The sequence below is a fragment of the Drosophila miranda genome, chromosome XR (genome assembly GCF_003369915.1).
Source record: "Drosophila miranda strain MSH22 chromosome XR, D.miranda_PacBio2.1, whole genome shotgun sequence".
In the NCBI taxonomy this organism is placed as follows: domain Eukaryota; kingdom Metazoa; phylum Arthropoda; class Insecta; order Diptera; family Drosophilidae; genus Drosophila; species Drosophila miranda.
The window spans coordinates 13,557,066-13,576,626 of record NC_046674.1 but is presented as its reverse complement, the minus strand read 5'-3'; positions in this window follow the sequence as shown (position 1 = coordinate 13,576,626).

Below are 19,561 nucleotides of genomic sequence, written 5' to 3'. Positions count from 1 at the left end.
AAGAAATTGTCACAAATACAAATAGGAAATTGACGCGGGAAAACAATGAGAGGGAAAATATGACGAGGAGGCCAAACTTTCTTCGGTCGCAAAAAAAAAAAAAAAAAAAAAAAAAAAGGAAAGAAAGAAAGCCCAAGGGCGACACCGCCTCCGTAGGGGGCGTGGACGTGGGCGTGGTACATCATGTTTACCCATTTTCCATGTGTTTTCTTGGGGGTTTTTTTTGGCTCGTGTAACGAATTTAATCTTTTACGCTAACGCTTTCTGGGGGGTAGGGGGTAGGTGCATGGAGAATCTGTTAGACTAGGCCCCCCACCCCCCCTCCCCACCATTGTTGGTGCTTATTTATAGACCTCAAATGGGTGCCCCAGGATGTGGCATTTGTTTGTAATGACATGTGCGACGGGTGGTGGTGGTGCGACGGGGTCGGATTGCGGATGCCTAAGTAAACAAAAGAGTTATACAGGATGTGGAAACCCGAGAGATGAGGTGGGTCACCATCAAAGACCTGATAAAAGCAGCTTAAAAAGCTTTTAACGCATCCAAATAAAAGAAAAACCCCAGAGCAGAGAGGGGCATTGAAAAGGCTAAACAGAGAGGGGCCCACGGATGATAAAAAAGGGTGATGGCCGACTATGATAGGGTGGTGCTGTGCGGCGGGTAAGTGGAGAAGTTAAACACATAATTAATGAAGGGGAGAAAGAGCTTCCACACCCATCCGTGTATTATCGCATTAATTCGTAGTAAATTTGTGTAACATTAACACACACAACCCCGAAGGGGAGTCTTCCAGAAATTGTCTATTTTTTTTGTATTTTTTAAAGTTTAAGGGCTACCATTTTATTGACTTGTTTATCTGTTATATGGGGGGTGGCAGTGCCTAAAAACAAATAAATAAATAAACATACACGTACAAATTGTAATTATAATCTCCGGATACGAGTATATATGTATTTGGGAGTGCTTAAGGTAAATGTTGTTGTTTGTTTGCTTTTAAATGGAATTTCTCCGAATTAAGTGTCTCACAAATAATTCCATTTTTCCGTTTTTATTGCGTTTGTCTGGTTTACGCTTGGTTTTTGGCCCGCAGGTGGTTCCCAAGTCCAATTAAATTCCCGAATTCCCTGGAAATTTATTCGAGCTGCCACTCAAATATTGTCACAATTTATTTAGCCGCAAACCTTTCCTCATTCTGATGTGTCTCAATTGAGAGTTGAGCTCTTGTTCGAGTGCTGATTCACCTTGACCTTGAGTGGCATGGCATTTGGAGTGTTTCTATGCTCGACATTCTTTGACGCCCCCCCATCGTGGGGCGAGCGAATAATGCGAGACACAATTTCAAGTGGCCAGAGGGGACAAACACAGAAAGAGCCAAAGAGCGAAAGAGCGAAAGAGAGAGACATTAGAAGTGTGTGGCACTGGGCAAACATTAGGCCCGGACACGCCTCACACGACACCAAAGAGGAGGAAACTTAAAAGAAAAAAAAAAAGAAGAAAAAAATGAAACAAACAGTGCACGACATTCGGACGGTGGGATACCCCCTAATCGTATGCAAAAAAGCACTTTCAAGCAACAGATTCGTTCCTTTCGTTCCTGTTACTTCCACACGAATGACACGCCCCCACCACCCCACCCCACCCGTTCCCCAGCGCCTATTGGTTGTGTAAAGGACATACATATGTATGAGAAATGCCAGCGAAGATATTAATAAAATAACGGAGCAGCACGAAGGTGTCGCACAAGTAGAACGCATAAAGCTGTAAGCAAAATCGCAAGGCGAACAGAATGCATATTGATAAATTCCGGAACAAAAGAATCCAGAGGAAGCTGCATTCGAAATGCGAATACGAATACGAATGCGAATGCGAATGCGAGTGCCAATCCGGCCGGGGTTCAGCCTCTTACCCCCCTTTGCCACCGAAGCATACAACTCTGAGGCTCTGACTCCGACTCCGGCTCCGGCTTCGACCTGAGTTTGACTCTGACTTCAACAGATTCTGATGGCTGCTGGATGCGGATCTCTTTCTGAACGCGTTTGCCTGCATATTGATTGAATGCAACTGTCGTACATGCCAATGCCATAAACAAGCTACAGCAGCAGCTGGAGCTGCAAGCTGGAGGAAGGCAAAGGCTGCCGTTGGGCGCCGGATAGACAGCAGCACCAGCCCCAGCCCCAGCTCCAGCCCCAGCTCCAGCTCCAGCACCAGTCCCTGACCCGCTCTCGAGAGTGCAATGCAAAAATTTTGATGCAAAAATGCCAAGATGAGTCATGTCGCCTCGCATCGAGGTTAAAACTGGTAGATTTTCTGCTTTTTTCCATACACTGCCAAGTACGTACAGGTATGATATGGGGGATATGTTGAAATTTTTGGAAAATATCCACATCTTGCAAGAAATTCAATCAGTTTAGAGCCAAAGCTTGTATAGAAAAGCATAAGAAATGAAATATTGAAGGATGAAAAGTGTATCTCCATTTCGGTTTCAATCAAGCAATCAAACGGTTTTTTTTTCTTTTTGCTCCCAGCAGCTAGGCTCCAATCCTCCAATCCTGGCGGATGGTTCCCTTCCATCCCCAGCCCGACATTGCTTTATGCTTCGGTTCTGCACACACACACATACGTATGCGCATTGTATATGTACTATGTACCTTCAGATCAGTCTGTACCCCGGTCCCCCTGTCCCCCCGGTCCCTCCGTCTGTCTGGTTTTGTGAAATATGGCATAGGCAAAATGCTTAGCGTAGCGTAGCGTCCTCCGACAAGAAGGCAAAGCGCGAACGGTATTTTGAGCTGCCGATAAGACCTCTGCTGCTGCCGCTGCTGCCTGCCTGCCTGCCTCTGTGTGTGTGTGTGTGTGTGTGTGTGTGCATATTATTAATGTATGTGTGTCAAACAATGCAGCTGCAGATGAACCGAACCATCCACATAGCAAAAGGGAAGCTCAAAGTTCAAACGATTTTTGCAAATTATTTGCAAACAGTTGAACTTTTGACGTTGATTTTTGCATGGCAAACTGTTATTGTTGTTTGTCTGGTAATTGCTATGCCAAGAGTGGTACGGGGGGGATAAAGTGGGGGGCGGGGGGATACGAGCATATGTATGTATGGATTGAGGTTGCACTTGGCAATATGTCAGCGGCTTATCGCTTCATTATGCTGACTTGACAAGGCACCCATAGTCCTCCCTCTCTGGCTTAATGAAAGCCCAGCAGCGAGACTGCATTGTCTCCCCCACACCACCCCACCTATTTGACTAAATGACAACCATCCCTATCCCCATTCGCAGCAGCCTCCTCTGCTCTTATATTCTTGATTTCCTTTCAGAATCGTATGCGAAAGGCGACAGAAAATCCTTATGCCCTTTGTAGTAGGGCTTTTTCATAAAGCGCAGACAGAAAGCGCAGATCGAAAGGAGACGAGGAAGGTAGGTGAGACTTTGTAGCAATGTCTGAGTAGTTTGTAATATTAATTTTTGATAAAAGCGAGACGCTGGAGAGGAGACGAGACGAGGAGCCCGCGTGAGATGTCTGCAATCTGATGAGAACGATGCTGCTGCTTCTGCTGCTGCTTTTGGTGGCAAAGGATTTGACAAGGATTGACAAATGGAAAACGGATAACGGAAAACAGGTGGAATGGAAACATAATCATCAGTTTGGCCCCGAGCGGACTTATCGAACAACAGCTGCAATCATCCCGCACAGAGCCACTTACGGGATAAGCGCGGGGACTGCTGCAGGGACTACATCAAAGGAGCACGTCACACAAGAGACTCGTCGCTTAATTATCTCAATGCAAATCTCTCTTACTACTATATCCAAGGATTTACGCTGGTTTTTTGCGCATTTTAGTATGTGATCATAAGGGATAAGTGTTGGAAGCTGCCGAGCCTTTTCAGTGGCTCTCACTGCAAGATTTCTCCTTTAATATAGGTCTTGATGGTTTAATGTGCAAGGTTAGAGGAATAACCCTTCAGATATAGGTTAAGTCCTCCCAGAACAAGGTCCCAAGAGATCCGATACGATCTGGAACGGCGTGGAATAAGTCTCAGACCTGAGCTGCGCCTCCAGAAAGTTTAGCATCGAAATTCATCAAGCCACTGAAATGGATGGAACAGAGCTTCCATAGTATCTATCAAGCTTAGCCCTGGCTTCAGTGGTGCTTTCTTTCCCCAAGAAATAAATACCCAGCGAGCACACCAGGAAGTCAGCTCCTGCAAACTTCGTCAGGAATCAGCTAATAGATGGCTTGTTAAGGGGCGGACCTATTGTCCGGCAATGCGGACTTCACTTAGCACTAAGATCAACGAGGAGGACGAGCTTACGCATGGTATAAGGGCAAACCAACAACACAAAATATTTATTGGATACTAGGGCCCCCTGATCCCTCGCGACACCAGATTACAATAAAATATTACAAAAAATGTGTTAGTTATTGAATTTATTTCGATGGACTACTGTTACGATTTGTACCGAGCTACCGAGCTCCAGCCGCTCCAGAGAGACGATAGAGGACTGGTGATGGTGGTCTGTGGTAGCTGTGGTCCAGGTAAGAGTCGCACTGCCCTCGAAATCCTATTCCGAAAGTCTTTTTGATCTACAGAACCGCAAAAACATAATGAGATGGTGCTTCTGCCTCTGCTTCTGGCCCCGAGCGAAATTATCGAGCAGCATCTGCAGAGCCGGGATGGGACTACATCAAAGGAGCACGTCTGGAAAAACTGGCGGGATCTCAGAAGCGGATTCCCTCGGTTCTGGCAGCACTTATTTTCTATGGCTTTTGATTAAATGTGTTGCCGAATGAAGGAACATTGTGCGAATGGCCACAGCCGCGGCCTCTACCAAACGAACGCATTTTGGAAGGTCTTTCGAAAATTTTTGTTCGAAATCTACTTCTGAAAATACCGACAAAATTTCCGCTATGACAATATAAACAGATTTTCATATAATTTTTCTCTGAGATTTTTGTCAAAATATATTGAAAGTTTTTCAGTATGCCAGAATGGAAATTCTCATATGCCTGGATGGCTCATATAGTGCCAATTAATCAATACAAGAGCTTCTCGTGCAGGCGGGCCGGGCCTTTGACCCCGTCATCAGTCAGCATCATCATCGACCCAAAATCAAACTTTGTAGACGATTCCCCTCCCCCCTCCCCACCGCTGGCACCCGTTGTTCGTTTTTCCAGCATTTCCTTTTCAATTAATTTTTATTAAAAACCTTTTCTCTCTCTTTTGCTCTTTCTTCTAAGCGTCTTTCACCTATACGTCCAGAGAGGAAATCAATAGCAGACTTTGTTAACTGAAGCGTGTAATAAAACTTTTCTTTTTTCCTGACCAACCCAACAACAACGACAACAACAATCGCAGAAGAGAAAAAAACGTAGCAAAAATTGGCATATTAATTTTTTTTTTCTCAACTTTATTTAAGCGTTTCTTTTCGTGATTTTTTTTTTCTCTCGCTTTTCTCTAATAAAGTTCATTAGAAGCCAGGCAGGACGACGACGCTTTGTTTTAATTATGCAAAAGGCAGGAGACAGATACCAGGGCGAGGAGGAGGAGGAGGAGGAGGAGGCTGCAGCCAGTTTTAAGTTTTTCAAAATTAAATTAATTACGCGGCCAAGCAATTAAGAAAACTGTCCCCAGCACTGACCCAGAGGGACACAGAGAGAGACAGAGATACGACAAATAGATAAGTTTCGGAACACGGAGATAATAGTTTTCGGTGCAGAAAGGACGAAAGGACTCCAGGCTGGAATCCAGGCATGGGTTAATGAGCCACCGCCAGTGCTGCCGTTCATTAGGTGAAAATTGTTGAAAATTGTTGAACGTTTTCAAGGAATTTGCAGAAATTAAGCGAAGCGACTGGAAATGATAGGACAGAGTAATGGATAATGATGGATCTGCATTACACCCAGTCCCCCCCCCAGTCCAGTAAATGCCAGTGAAGATCTGATACTCCACATTTGGAGGTCATCTTGAGGAAAGTTCTCTTTTGAACAGGACTCAATGGAATCCCCAGGAAGAAGAGAAAAATGAATCATGCCTGTAAAATGAAATAGATTAAATAAAACAAATGTTTGGGTGGTCGCGAGGGAGCAAATCGAGGGAGCCAGTAACTCTGGAAACAAAAATTATGACGTTGAAATTCTGTATCGAATTCTTTATGGAATAGTAGCCGCAGAGCCTCTTCCTGAAGCTTCCTGAAACCCTGCAAACGATTCAGATTCATCCTGAAATTACTTGGATAATCCATTAAAGCCCCCGGTAATCCCTGTTACCTGAACAGCCCTCAGAGCCAACCCCCCCGCCAAGACCCACCCTGGACGAGCCGACTGTTTGCCTGATTTTTAATTCATCAACAAGTTGAGGACGAAGGACGAAGGACGCTCGCTCGCTCGCATGCCCTCGGCTTTTGGGCTCGCAACAATCCGATACATCTTCGTCACAAAGGCGCCTACATAAAGGAGAGCGCGAAGCAGGGCTTCTTGGGGGGCTTCCAGGAGGGTGACGGTAACGCATCGAAGGATACCCTATGTGGGGTAGGCGCTCCTGCCCACACGCCTTTTGTGCCTGGCCCACGGCAAATGAAAAGCACAAGACAAAGCTGCGGCCCCCAGACAAAAGCCAACTACAAAAGATGAGGGGATCCGAGAAGATCCCAGCGAGGGGGAGCGGATGGGAGGGGAGGGATGGAGCAGAACGGCGCGAGTCGAGTCGAGTCGACGACTGTGCAACAATTCGACGAAGGACATGTCAATTTTCATTACAAACAAAAAGCAAAAAGGCTCGCGTAATGCCCCAACAAGCCCCCTGCTTCTCCCCCCCCGCCCCCCCAGGTCTTCCCATCTCCTTCATTCACCATTTTGCTCTACATCTGTGTCAGGGCAAAAGTTACACTCCATGATTAAGGTGGCTTTAAAAAGGATATCCCCTCCCCCAACGGCGCCCCCGCCCCGGCACCCACCCAATGTGGTCCATAAGTCATTCCCACAAATCAGAGAATCTCCCCGCCTCGGGCGGTGTTCGGGCATTAGTCAATGAATGGATGTGACGTAGGTAGTTTCCTTCATGCCTCACTGCCGATGCCCCGATGTTTGCATAATCTTTACGGTATGCCCTCGGGCTGAGTGCGCCAGATTAGTGATTAATTAGAGGTGGCTTGCAAAGCGGTAAGATGGGCTTCTTAAAAACTAATTTGAATCTTTAAGCCTGAAACGGCTCACAAGAATTTCCTTAAGTCAAAAACTAACCAAAATTAGTCAGCAGAAACAACAGCCCCCGTTCTCCGAAAGGTCTAAACCCTAGCCCAATTTGCTGCTGACATGGACACGCCCCCAACTCAACAGATCCACCTACGCCCCGCACCGCACCGCAAGGCCCCACCCCACCCCGCCCCGCCCTACTGTTTAACAAACTTCTGTTAACTAAAAAAAAAAAACCCCCCGAACGAACTTTTGCAGCTACTCAAAGTCAACAACTGCAGGGAATGACCCTGTCGACAGATGGAGGCTACACCCATGTCACATGGATTGTCAACAAAATGCAACAAATTGGCAAAAAACTTTTCGTATGACCAGCAAAATTAAAACCCCAAGCAAATACTAGGAGAGCCAGCCAGCCAGTCCCTGCCACTCCCTGCCAGTCCCTGCCCCTGCTGGCACTGAGGGGTTTTAGCACACACAAAAAAGTGACCAACTGCCGAAAGCAACAAATTCTCGCAGAACAACACGGCCAAAATACTCGGAGAGTCCCACAGAGCACAGCAGAGCAGAACAGAGCAGGGCAGCAAGAAATATTCAAGCGCTTTGGATTTTATGCCATTTTATGCAATAGAATAAGCAAAAACAATGCAACCAACAAAAACCGGCCCTTACGACTAACCTGGGCAAAACCAAACAACAACAATTTCTATACAATTTTTTGTTGTTGTTTATCTAATGGCAAGGTAAAATGCAAACTAGTGCAGGTGCCCCCAGGGTTTTCGGCAGGCCGATACTCCACCTTCTGGAGCCCACAAGTACAGTGAAGCTACAGTGAATTTCACGCATATTTTATTTATAATAAAACTGAAAAAACAAAAACAATCGAATTTTTGTAGGGAATGTATAAAATACTTGGAATTTGTTTTTTATAAGAAATATTTCTATTAGAGCCCTGTCTAGAGCTATTTAGGGCTTTACTGCAGCTATATCTATGGAAAAGAGGGCGCAGATTTGTTTATTGATAAGGGGGCCATCGACAGGTATGGATTGGGCTTAACCCAAAACAAAACTATTGCACTGAAAGGGCCCTTAAAGCGCAACCTGGAAATTGTTTATATGATCGATACGATACGATACTGGGGCATATCCATTTGTGTGTTGCAGCACACAACTGGGACGGGCATTGGGGGCCCTCGAAAAATATGGGGGAAATGCCAGACACATGCTGCGAAAATCAAATGCGTTGGCAAAATAAAACCAAAGCGAAACACATGAATATGTTTTCAAATTTATCTAAAAATCTGTTTTTATGATAGGCAGGGCCTTAAATTCATCAAACAATAAAACAGGCAGGCAATGGAGATTTTTTTAAAATTGATTTTAGAGCCATTACAGGTACTGGGATTCTGAGATTCCTCGCAGCCCATTTAAAGCCCATCCACCATCGCTTGCATCTTAAGCACGCTGCAAATATTTATGCAAAACAACAAAAGAGAACAGGGAAAATGCAATAAATTATTGGCATTTTCTCGATGGGTGGCTAAGCGTGCTTTGGAAGCAATTTTATGCCATTTTCCTGAAGGCCTTCCAACCGTCGGGGCCTCAAGAAAAATATTTCAGTAATGTCAACATTCTGGCTCAAGGCTCAAGACATTTTCAGCTTTTTCCAAGTAATATATTTATATATTTATATGTAATATAATATAATCCTTTCACCCTGTCGTGATTTTATTATGCCACTCAATCAATGAAAAGTTTCTTCGATTGTTTCGGACAGACCTTTGGAACCAATTTTGAAATTGTAAATAATTGCCATCTTGACCTGAACACTCCCCACAGCACACTTCCTGTGTGCGATGCCATCCTTTGATATTTACATTGAAACGCATAAGGTGCGTTTCAAATGTGTAGGACAGGCCGGAACGGACTCGAGCTCGAAACGTAGAAAGAAATGCACACGAAACCGCCGGAGCAATCGCTACGCTTGTGCGCCAACCCTCGGCTCACTCGCTTTGCTTGCTCGCGCCTATATGAGTAAAATATCGGACGAAGAATAGAGGAATATAGATTTTTTGTTTGTATAATTCGATTACTTTCAACCGTGTTTAGATAATTCAAAGATTTTAAAGAGTTTTATATTTATTTTACTAATGGGCTGTATCTAAAAAGACTTTTGAATACATTTCTGTGTGAATTCTAGCTGATTTCTCTATTATACTTACTTCCATTTAATTTCAAACCTTCGAGCAAATCAGCTAGAGCCACCTGAATAGTATGGTAAGTTCTTCGATTTGATTGAAGAATTCTACAGATTTATATTTGAAATAAATTCGAAGGCATTTACAGCTGAAACGTACTGTACAGTATTGTAATTAAACCCATGGCCAGAGATAAGCCGCAACGAGAACCGAAACTTGCCCAATTTCCCTTTATCCCAGCATCTAGTGGTGGTGGCGGGGGGGATTTGGTCTACAAATATATATAAATTTTCATTGGAAATGCAACAAACTGCTGACCAAATCAATTTCGTATTGCAAAATGAAAATTTCACAAGGGGATATTGGGGTTTTGATGGAGCAGAGAGGGGAGGATGCAGCAGCAGCAGCAGCAGCAGCGGACGGCGGAAATTTGTTGCCGTTTGCTTAGATGCCCGGAAAATTGCATGCGGAAAAGCATCAAAAACATTACGTACGAACGAGCGTACTGCCAGCGGAAAAGGTATTTCGTTTCGAATTGGTCTTCGATGCCCGATGCCCGATGCCCGACGGCCGATGGACGATGCTTTTGCTTTCACCCATCCAATTGGATAGTAGCACATTGTATTGCCAAATTGTGTCGGCATTGAACGCATATTAGAAGCCATTGCAATGGACGCGTCGAGGAGCACACGAGAGTCGGAGTGTACGTGCCATAGTTGGCACATCCAGAGCCAGAATCGGCCAGAGTTCAACAGGTTATAGGAAATTTAATGGAGATTCCCGGAAGGTCTCTACTTGCTTTATGCCGAAATCGAGCTCAAACATCCATTGAGCTCATTCGACAATGGTACCGCAGACTGCCCCAAACAATGATTACTTCAACCGATAACTTTACACAAATCCCTGAACGGGGGCTCTGCACTCCACTCCACTCCACTCCACTCCAGACCAGTGCATTGCTTATGGTAATGCACATAAAATTCCGTAAATTGAAATCACTCGTCTGGATACCCGAAACCGACTTTCCACTGACCAACATAATTACGATGCCTGGGCCAGGGCAACAAATATTTAAGCCCCAGAAGGGGAAAAGGACGAGGACCAGGATGAGAAGAGCCCTCAGATCTGAATGCAAATTGGTCTCGTAATGCTCGAATGTTTCGGTCGGCAGTCAAAGGATCTGGTGGCAAGTAATGGACATTGTCTATTGTCATTGTTAAATCATCATAATTACAATTAAGGGCGGAGCAAATGGTCAACGAATTGTGAATTGTGAAAACAAAAACCCCTTTTGCCAGCACACATCCCGCACACACATCGATTGGATATACGTGTCCAAATAAATGCATTATATTACGAGTGTATATGTGTACTTACGAGTGCACACGTAAGTATGGCAAAATAATAATAATATCACATAATAAACTATTAAATGTGCCAAAGTAGGTTGGGGCCGTGGGCCGGGGGCCGGGGGCCAGGGGCCAGGGCGTGCGATGTTGCACTGTTGAATGGTTGTGCAACCAAATTGCAATTGTTTTATCAAGCATGCCTTTGTCCTTCGTCATGGCAACGGCGGGGGACTGGGAGCGACTCCTTTCTGGTCTTAGGAGAAGGAACAACAACCAGAGAATACCCTGCATTAAAAGCCAAAGGAATTCACGAGTGGCCTTTGATGCTAATGGTCTTTTCTGTATGAAATATCCAAGGGATATCTTCGGTTCTACACAATCAAGGGTATTCAAATAGTTTGCGGTGTATTATTCTGTAATTCCAATGATATAAGTGGAATATTATGATGGTAGAACCCACAGCCTTTCGCACAGTTCTAGTATGCTCCCTTCATAAGCGCATGAAAATAAAACGAATGGCACATGGGAGGATTGAGAGGCGATGAGTGAAATGGTAACAGCAAGCGCAGCGTATTATGGATGGCATTGATTTGGTCATAGATATCCAAGGTGTACACAACTATACATATGTGGATGTGTGTGCTGCACTCACTTGATGGGACTCTGTTGAATGCATTGGCAATTGGTTTGCTCTGAAGTGCAGCGCAGGGCCCAGAGAGCGGTTCAAAGTGTTGACATCCATGCGTATGTGTCGGACTGTGTGCGAGTATGTGTGTGTGTGTGTGTGTACACACATCCTGATAATAGTCAAGCCCAAGTTTAACCCTATACCATCCTCAATGTCCTCGTGCGCCTTCTGGCAGCTTGAAATGATAAATATGCAATCGTGCCAAAGGTGAACAATTTTTATATGCATTTCTCTGGCTCTGGCTCTCTCTCTCCCTGCCCCCCTGCCCACCACCTGTCAGGCATTTTCTCAGAATTTTTATGGAAAAACAATTTATTACGCTTCTGGGTAGCCTTAGATCTATGCCAGGACATAAAAGTATTGTTTCCTATGCTGCAGCTACGGCGCCTGGTGCACTTATCGCCTTATACTGCGATGCCTTCTCGGATGCCATTTTGTAGTCAGCGACAGAGACAGACAGAGAGGGAGAGAGAGGGAGAGGGTGAAGGAGATGGAGATAGCGATGGAGATGGAGTGTGTGCATGCGATTGCATTTGGATATGCTTAAATTATTACATTTTGCCTCTTTCTGCTTGCTTTTATCATCAAAGATGGATTGCATTTGCAAGGATGCCTACTCGTACCACCACCATCCCTCAGGGGAAGCAATTTCTGCACTGCTGCTTCTGCTGCTCCTGCTGCTGCTGCATCGCTATGATTGAGGAGATTTTGTTGAATCGAAGAGACACAAAACAATGGCCATCAAAGGGGGCTGGATGCATGCCAGATAAAAGGATTATTCCTTGGCTGCCAAACAAAAGGCTTATTACTTTAATTGTGTAATTAATGTAATCGAAATGGAAATGTAGCAAATTATTTTGATTGAACTAGAGAATAAGCCATGAGAATGGTAGGAGGGCGGCTCAAAACTAAGCTCATTTTGTCACATAAGCTCCTCAAAGCAACAATAGCAACAACGATGCAGCGAAGACGCACTTTGGACGGCGAAGCTTTCGATACCGTTGGAGATCCATAGGTTCCTCGAAAGCCGCTCGAAAGCATACGATCTCCGGAGAGACTCAGCCAGAACCAAGACTCTCCTCAAAGGGTGGGGTGTACAAAGCCTTCGCACAAGCCAACGATTTTCAAGTGTGCGAGTGAGAGCGAGAGTGGCTGAAGTGACATGCGGGAGAGCAGAGCAGAAGAACGGCAGCTTAGAGCTGAGAGCACTTGTCGTCGGCTTTGCACGAAAGCCGACGGCAAAGTGCGTTCACTCATATGTATACATATGTACATATGTATGTATGTTTGTGTGGTGGAATATTTCTTTTGCCATTCTCTTTCGGTGTGGCTTTCGATTATAGTGAGAGATCTCTCTGGGAATGCCCCACCCTATTTGAATGCACTTTGACTGCTGCACTCTGGACATTGTATCCCCACTGCATGGGTGTGTGGGTGTGTCTGTGTTTGTGTGTACACATGGCATTAACATAATTCATATTTTTGGTTTTGTATTTGCATAATAATAAAGCTGCTGATGTGCCTGAATCCGAATCCGAATCAAAATCAGAGTCCACACAGCAGCAGTCGCAGCCCCAGCCGCAGCCACAGCCACAGGAGCCTCTTTTCTTATATTCCTCTGGCCTTTTGTCTGCCACGTCCAGCGCCACGTCCCTCCCTCTGCTCTTGACAAATGGAGCACACTTTCCGCTCCTCTCTACAACCCCTTCCCAGAGAGAAAGAGAGAGAGAGGAGCTGCAGCCCCAAAGCAGAGATTTATACAAGAAAAGAAAACGACACTCTCACACATGCGGTTCGCCATGCTCTGGAGGAAGAGACGAAAGGCGAGGACAGGGACATGTTGGATAAATGCATGAATACTTATGGAACGGATAGTTGTTCCCAGTGCATCACAAACTGTCGGTTGTCCTTGTCGTTTGCTTTGGCTGTTGCTGTTGCTGTTGCTGTTCCTCGTGGGGGGCGGAACTGTCATGTTTCTCGCTTGTATTCCACTGACATCTGGGGGACATAATTCGTTGACACACACTCGTACACCCACACCGACAGACAGACAGACAGACAGACAGACATACACACCCCAATGCCAAGAACAACTGTATTATGCGTTATATATATGTATGTACATATATATACATTTTATAAGCATGGCTTCTAAAGACGGGACTTTGGTTGTTCTGTTCGGTTCTGGTTTCTGGGTATTAGGGTTTGCACCAGATGACCTCAGCACACAGAATACAGCTGTATCTGGTGTCCACTTTCAGCGTCTAAACCGTCTAGAGAGACCAGAGGATACGTAAAACTAGAGATTTTTCTTTCCAAGAACCAAAACTCTTTAGCGGCTTTTCCATGAAATTTGCCTGGGTTTTTATTCTTATTTATTTTTGTGATTATCATATAAAACCGCAGATTCCACCAGTAAGAGATAAATAAATACACCGAAAGCTCGTGCGTATCCAAGGCCAATGTCTATTAATTTTCCCCGGGGAAGGACTCACCTGAGGCTACCCCTCCAGGCAACCGCACGTGCTGGCAGTGGCTGGCAGTGGCTGGCAGGCCTCGAATTTTATGGTAGCCATAGCCGTAGCCAGTGCTCGGCGAAGCGTTAAAATGCCAGCCATTAAAAATCAATGTTTAAAGATTTATGAGCTTGACAAAGTGTTAATTACCGGGCAAAGGCGAAGAGGCCAAGGCGAAAAGGTTTAAGGACTTGACAAGGAGACAACATTTTTCCATGCGATACGTACAATAATGAATAAGCTAAAAGCAAACAGCGAAATGCTATCCATCCACTTGTCCTATACACCGTTCAGCTGTCACCTTTCACCTTTCACCTTGGTGTTTATCCGATATCTTACCAGTTCAAGGGGTAAGCGATGTTTACCAGCAGAAGGAAGCAAATAATAATATATATCTTGAGTAGTCTGTTACACCATTAATCGATATCCTTCGGTGAAGCCAACCAGTTTCTGTAGATAGTAAACGGTACCCCCTAGTCGAATACTCGACTCTAATGAACGAGCAAATTTTTTGTAGAATTTCTGATTATAGGGTTGTGTTGTGGAAGGAACAAAAAGCTATTAATATGCATCAATAATCCAGTAATTGAGAGTGGTTCAATGGAAAATACGTCAGCAGAAAAAAAAAACACGAACCGTCGATTTCAGCTTCAATTGAATTGATTACAAAAATGGATAATTGAATAATTGCAACATGGTATGGGGAGTACGGGGTTCGGGGTACGGGTTAAGAGTAGTTTTGATGTTTGATGGTTTTTGTGGACGAGCCTTACGGCGGAAAGTCCTTAACTTATTAATCAACACACATGCAGCTATATTTGTGTAATCTATGCGGTAATTAATCAAGAGGGACTGTCCCTTTGAAGGCAAATTTGAAAATATATATGTACCATACCGACTGGAAATCCCCCCTTGGACTCGTAAATGAAAATGTAATAACACTCGAAAAGTTATCTTTTAATCAGGCCCGAAAACGGGAACAGACCCAAAAAAAAGGGAAAGCAATAAATTTGACTGGGGAGAAAGGCGAAGAAACACCGCCGTCAAGGCGTTATAAACAAAAGATACAGATGGTATAACGGGGGAAAATGCCTTTCTATTTTCACCAAATGAGGTGCGAGTGAGTGCGAGGCCCAAGCATTGGCCAACGCCAACCGTTTCCATAATTCCAAGGGGAGAAGGCGACGGCGACGGTGACGGCGAAGGCGAAGGAGCTCCAAGGACGTGGCGGTAAACGTTAAAATAGGAGAAAATCAACAGCCGAAAAGCGTAAAAAGATGCCAGGCAGCAGTTTTTCCTTCACGCTTTCACTTTATATCACTAACTTTTTTTGTTTTGTTTTTTTTTTTGTCCATCTTTTTCTTCAGGACAACGACAACGACAGCGACAACAAAAATCATATATAAATACATACCGTCGGTGTACTATATAAAGACAAACACATATGCATGTGCGTGTGAAGAATTTTGGTGAGCCATATTTTTAGGGCTTGAACTAAGGAACCAAGGAACCAAGGAACGTAAATGTTGGCCAAGGAAGTGTTCCAAATTCAATGCTGCTTATCGATTTGTGGATTCGGGTTAAAGACGGCTGTGTCGTGTCTGGAAATCAAAATTACACATACGTACATCTATGCTTTATTATATGAATCAAATAAATGGCCAAAAAATAAAAGCATTAATAGCAAAAATATTCAAAGCTGCCAGCATGTTGGAGCTCGAGCAAAAAGGGTCGCAACTCGAACACAGTTGCAGGGGAAATGCTCTAGTTGCAGGGGAAGTGTACCGTGGTGGGGAAAACATAACATTACATTTTGAGGAAATTTGTATGCCCCGTACTCGAAGAGTTTTGGGGTGCGGTGGAAGTGGCTGTGGGCAGCACCCAGAAGGAAAACAGCTTCCGATCCCACAAAGTATATATAGACTTCATCAGCCTCAATAGCCATCGATATAGCCTTCTGTCTGTCCATCTGTCCCTCTTGTTTACCGCCTAGATCTCAAAGACTATAAGACCCACAAAGAACGAAAATCTGTGGCATCAATCATGCTAAAGATACGAGAAAACCAAAGATTCTACAAGATTGCCGAATCTGCATCAGATTGGATCATTCCCGCGTTTCCTCACACACACCTTTTCTCTCAGAGTACGCCCTCTGGCAGAGGGCATCTATGTACATCTATGCTGACCGAGTATCGGGTATAATTGTAGAGCCGCAGCCCTTGCCGCTGCTCACAACGCTCCCGCTGGTTACAGGTATGTTAAAGAAATACCATTTATTCGATCTTGGGGCAACGGAGGACTGCGGAACGAGAGAATCACAGTGGTGTCTTGCAGGAGATCCACCAGAACCAGGGACTTTAGTCAACAAAATAGAGATGTACAGAAGAGAGCATACAAACCCTATTATATTTCAAAGGCACTTATGTAAATATAGAAATACTCATGGTACCCTGTATTCTAGTGTTCCCAAAAAGAGGGGATATATTTCTTTCAGTTTTGAGCACGAAATTTTGATTTTCATAATGATCTTTGATATTCCGCTCTATATCGTCTAACTATACTTTTTGAGATCATTTGTTGGTTGATATAGCATCCCTAAATGAGCTTCAGATGATCTGCAGAAGAAAAAGCTTCCTATGAAGAACGTAAACTTCAGTGGAAACAAAATTAAGGTGGGATCCTGAGCGGAGCTCGTAAAAACTAACCAAAAAGCATTTGGTTAGCTCTTTGTTGAGTACAAAACGAACGTACGCGAAATAGAAGTATAATGCAAAAATCTGCGAAACAAAACGGAAAATTCGAAAGCGATTAATTTATCTTAAAAAAGGATTAATGCACATTTCTATAGAGTACTCAAACAATAAATAAGCTCTATTGCTCTTTTTAAAATTGAATTAAGTAGCGGTCGGGAACGTATGATTTTTCTATGGTTTGTTTTTAATTTATCTCTTCACGATTTCCCATAAATCATTGAACAAGCAACTTAGTAGGCTTTTTGAAGAGATTTTGATGAAAAACCTTGATCTTTCTTACTGGAGAAAAGAAGAGTAAAGAAATATAGCCGAAAAAGTAAACTTTTGCTTAACAGAAATATTTGCATATTTCTGCAATAGATTTAGTTTTTATGGATATGCAGAGGACCGATGTTAGCCAGGATTTTCCTTTGGACGTTGCCTGTTAAAACATCCGTGCAGGGATGTTCCCCTTAATAAATTCCCAAGCGCAACAGATGGGACTTTTTCCAACACCCCTTTCTTTATAAGGTTGATCTTTACAATCGATAACAGTTTTCTGCAGGAGAGATAAGCGTATCAGTATGAGTACAAATCATTGTTCAAATCATTCCTAAATGTACAACTCAATCGCTTGCACGCCACAAGTCATACCATTATCGTGTCTTGGTTTGTTAAAATCAATTAGATATCATCAGGTGGAATGGGGGAAAAAGAGGCCAATAAGAAAAAGTTGAATGCCGCACACTTGCAGGCCAGACAGATCCTTCGGGTAAGCTCGAACGCATGGGTACACAAAATTCCTTTTGAGGGTTTTTTTTTTAATTCCAGAAACTTCAGGTTACCTCAGAAAGTCTTCATATGAGTATGGAGAAGTTTAAGAAGATCAATCATCTGATTGGCGAGCTGGAAACGCATTTGAGGCAACTGAAGGCCGATTTCAATCGTCGTTTAAAGCATAACGGATCGAAAGTCACGAGGATATGCTTGGCGCAACACCAAGACGCTATTAGGCGGCTCAAGAAACAGATCGCTGATCACAAATCACATCTACAAATGGAAATCAATTCCAGCTCAGACCAAGACCCCTTGGAGGGCAATGGGAAGATCATCGGTCAAAAGGAACAAATCGCTAAACGGGAGGCGGATATGGAAGCCATTAACAAAATATTTTATGGCCGTAAAAATGAGACTGATAAATCTTCATTTGAGATCAGATCTCGGCAGCAGCAGATGCAGGAGTACAAGGAGCAGATCAGCAATCAGCTACAACTCATAAATAATCTGCAGGAAAGGCTAGGAAGGCTGGAAATGGCAGGCAAATCGGATCAGATCAACCCAAAGGAAAACCAGGATGGAAATACTAATTTATATATATTTGTATTTTTATTTATTTATTTTATTTGTATTTATGCAATGTATTTAATTTTTATGGATGTATAGAACACCTCTTACATGTCCCCTCAATAAATCCCCCAGTGTAACAGTTGCGACCCCTTTCTGTATATGTATATAAAGATCCATCCGATTGAACCGAATATATGTATGTACAAAAACATACAGTGCATCACCACAAAAATTCTGCAGAAAAGATAAGCCTGATACGCTGTGCGTTGAACTCTTTGCTCAAAACATTCATAAATGTACTGCACATACAGATATCTTTATTGCTTTTTAGTGCTAACCACACCGACATTTCGCGGGGAAGAACATCTTATCAGTTACTGGCAAAAGCTTAAATGCCCCACAGAACGATCGAAGCGTTCAGTAAGAGCTCTACTCTACTCGGGGAACGTCATTCCGATAATCTTGATATTAACATGGAGAAGTCCAAGAATATTGACGACAGGATTGCTGAGCTTGAAAAGGGCCTGCAGATGCAAACGGCCTTTTTGAATAACCTTTGTAGTCAGGGGGGCATGGGCTTAATGGCTCAATCCGTGAATGTCTATGCTATCAAGCGACACAACGAAGTCATTAAGGGCATCGAGAAGGAGCTCAATGATCTGCGCAGGCAAAAGGCCATGGAAAAATGAGTAGTAAATCGAATCATAATACTGACTGGATTCCTGCAAGCAGCAGTCGAAGGAGCTGGATAACCGAACTCTGGAATTGGGCACAAATGATGATCCCTTGAAGTTTATTAATGTATCTTTATATCTACATATATTGAATATTAAATCTTATAGAAACAGAGAACAGCTCTGCAAGCCACATTCGCACCCATGTTTTAACATAGGGAAATCCAATCCGCCAACAGAGGAGAATTTCTTCAAATCCCTGCCATAAAAAAGGAACCCCATGACTTGAACTGAAGAAATAATGTTCCCTTATAACAGATGGCATAACAGGCTCTGGCCTGGACCTGGGGTACCAATAGAATAGATTCTCGTTCAACCTATGTTATCATCGAAACTGATGAGTGCCTGAGGGTTGTGTTAGTCTTCTTCTCTTTGCCCTTAGGCTTATCTAAGCTTTTCTTGATATTAATAACTAATAGCCGTAAATTCCGTAAAATCTGGCCAGAATACACCCAGTGGACCTGCCGTAAGAGGACCTCTACCCTAGAAACCTGGACAGATAATTGAGCCAAATAATATCCCTCTCGAAATTCTTACACCTTGATGACACGCAATTATTTTTTTTATTTTCATTCATTCTAAATATTTTCAGTGACTTGTTTAAGTTGCTCTAACAGTAACAGCAAACAACATAATTGTAGCTGTGATAATATTTTATACTCAAATAAAATTCAATAAAAAATTATATAAATAAAATATAAAAAAAAACCTAAAATATATAAATAAAATATAGAAAAAAAAATAAAATCTAAAAATGAACAAATAAAATAAAAAAAAAAAATGAATAAATAAAATATAA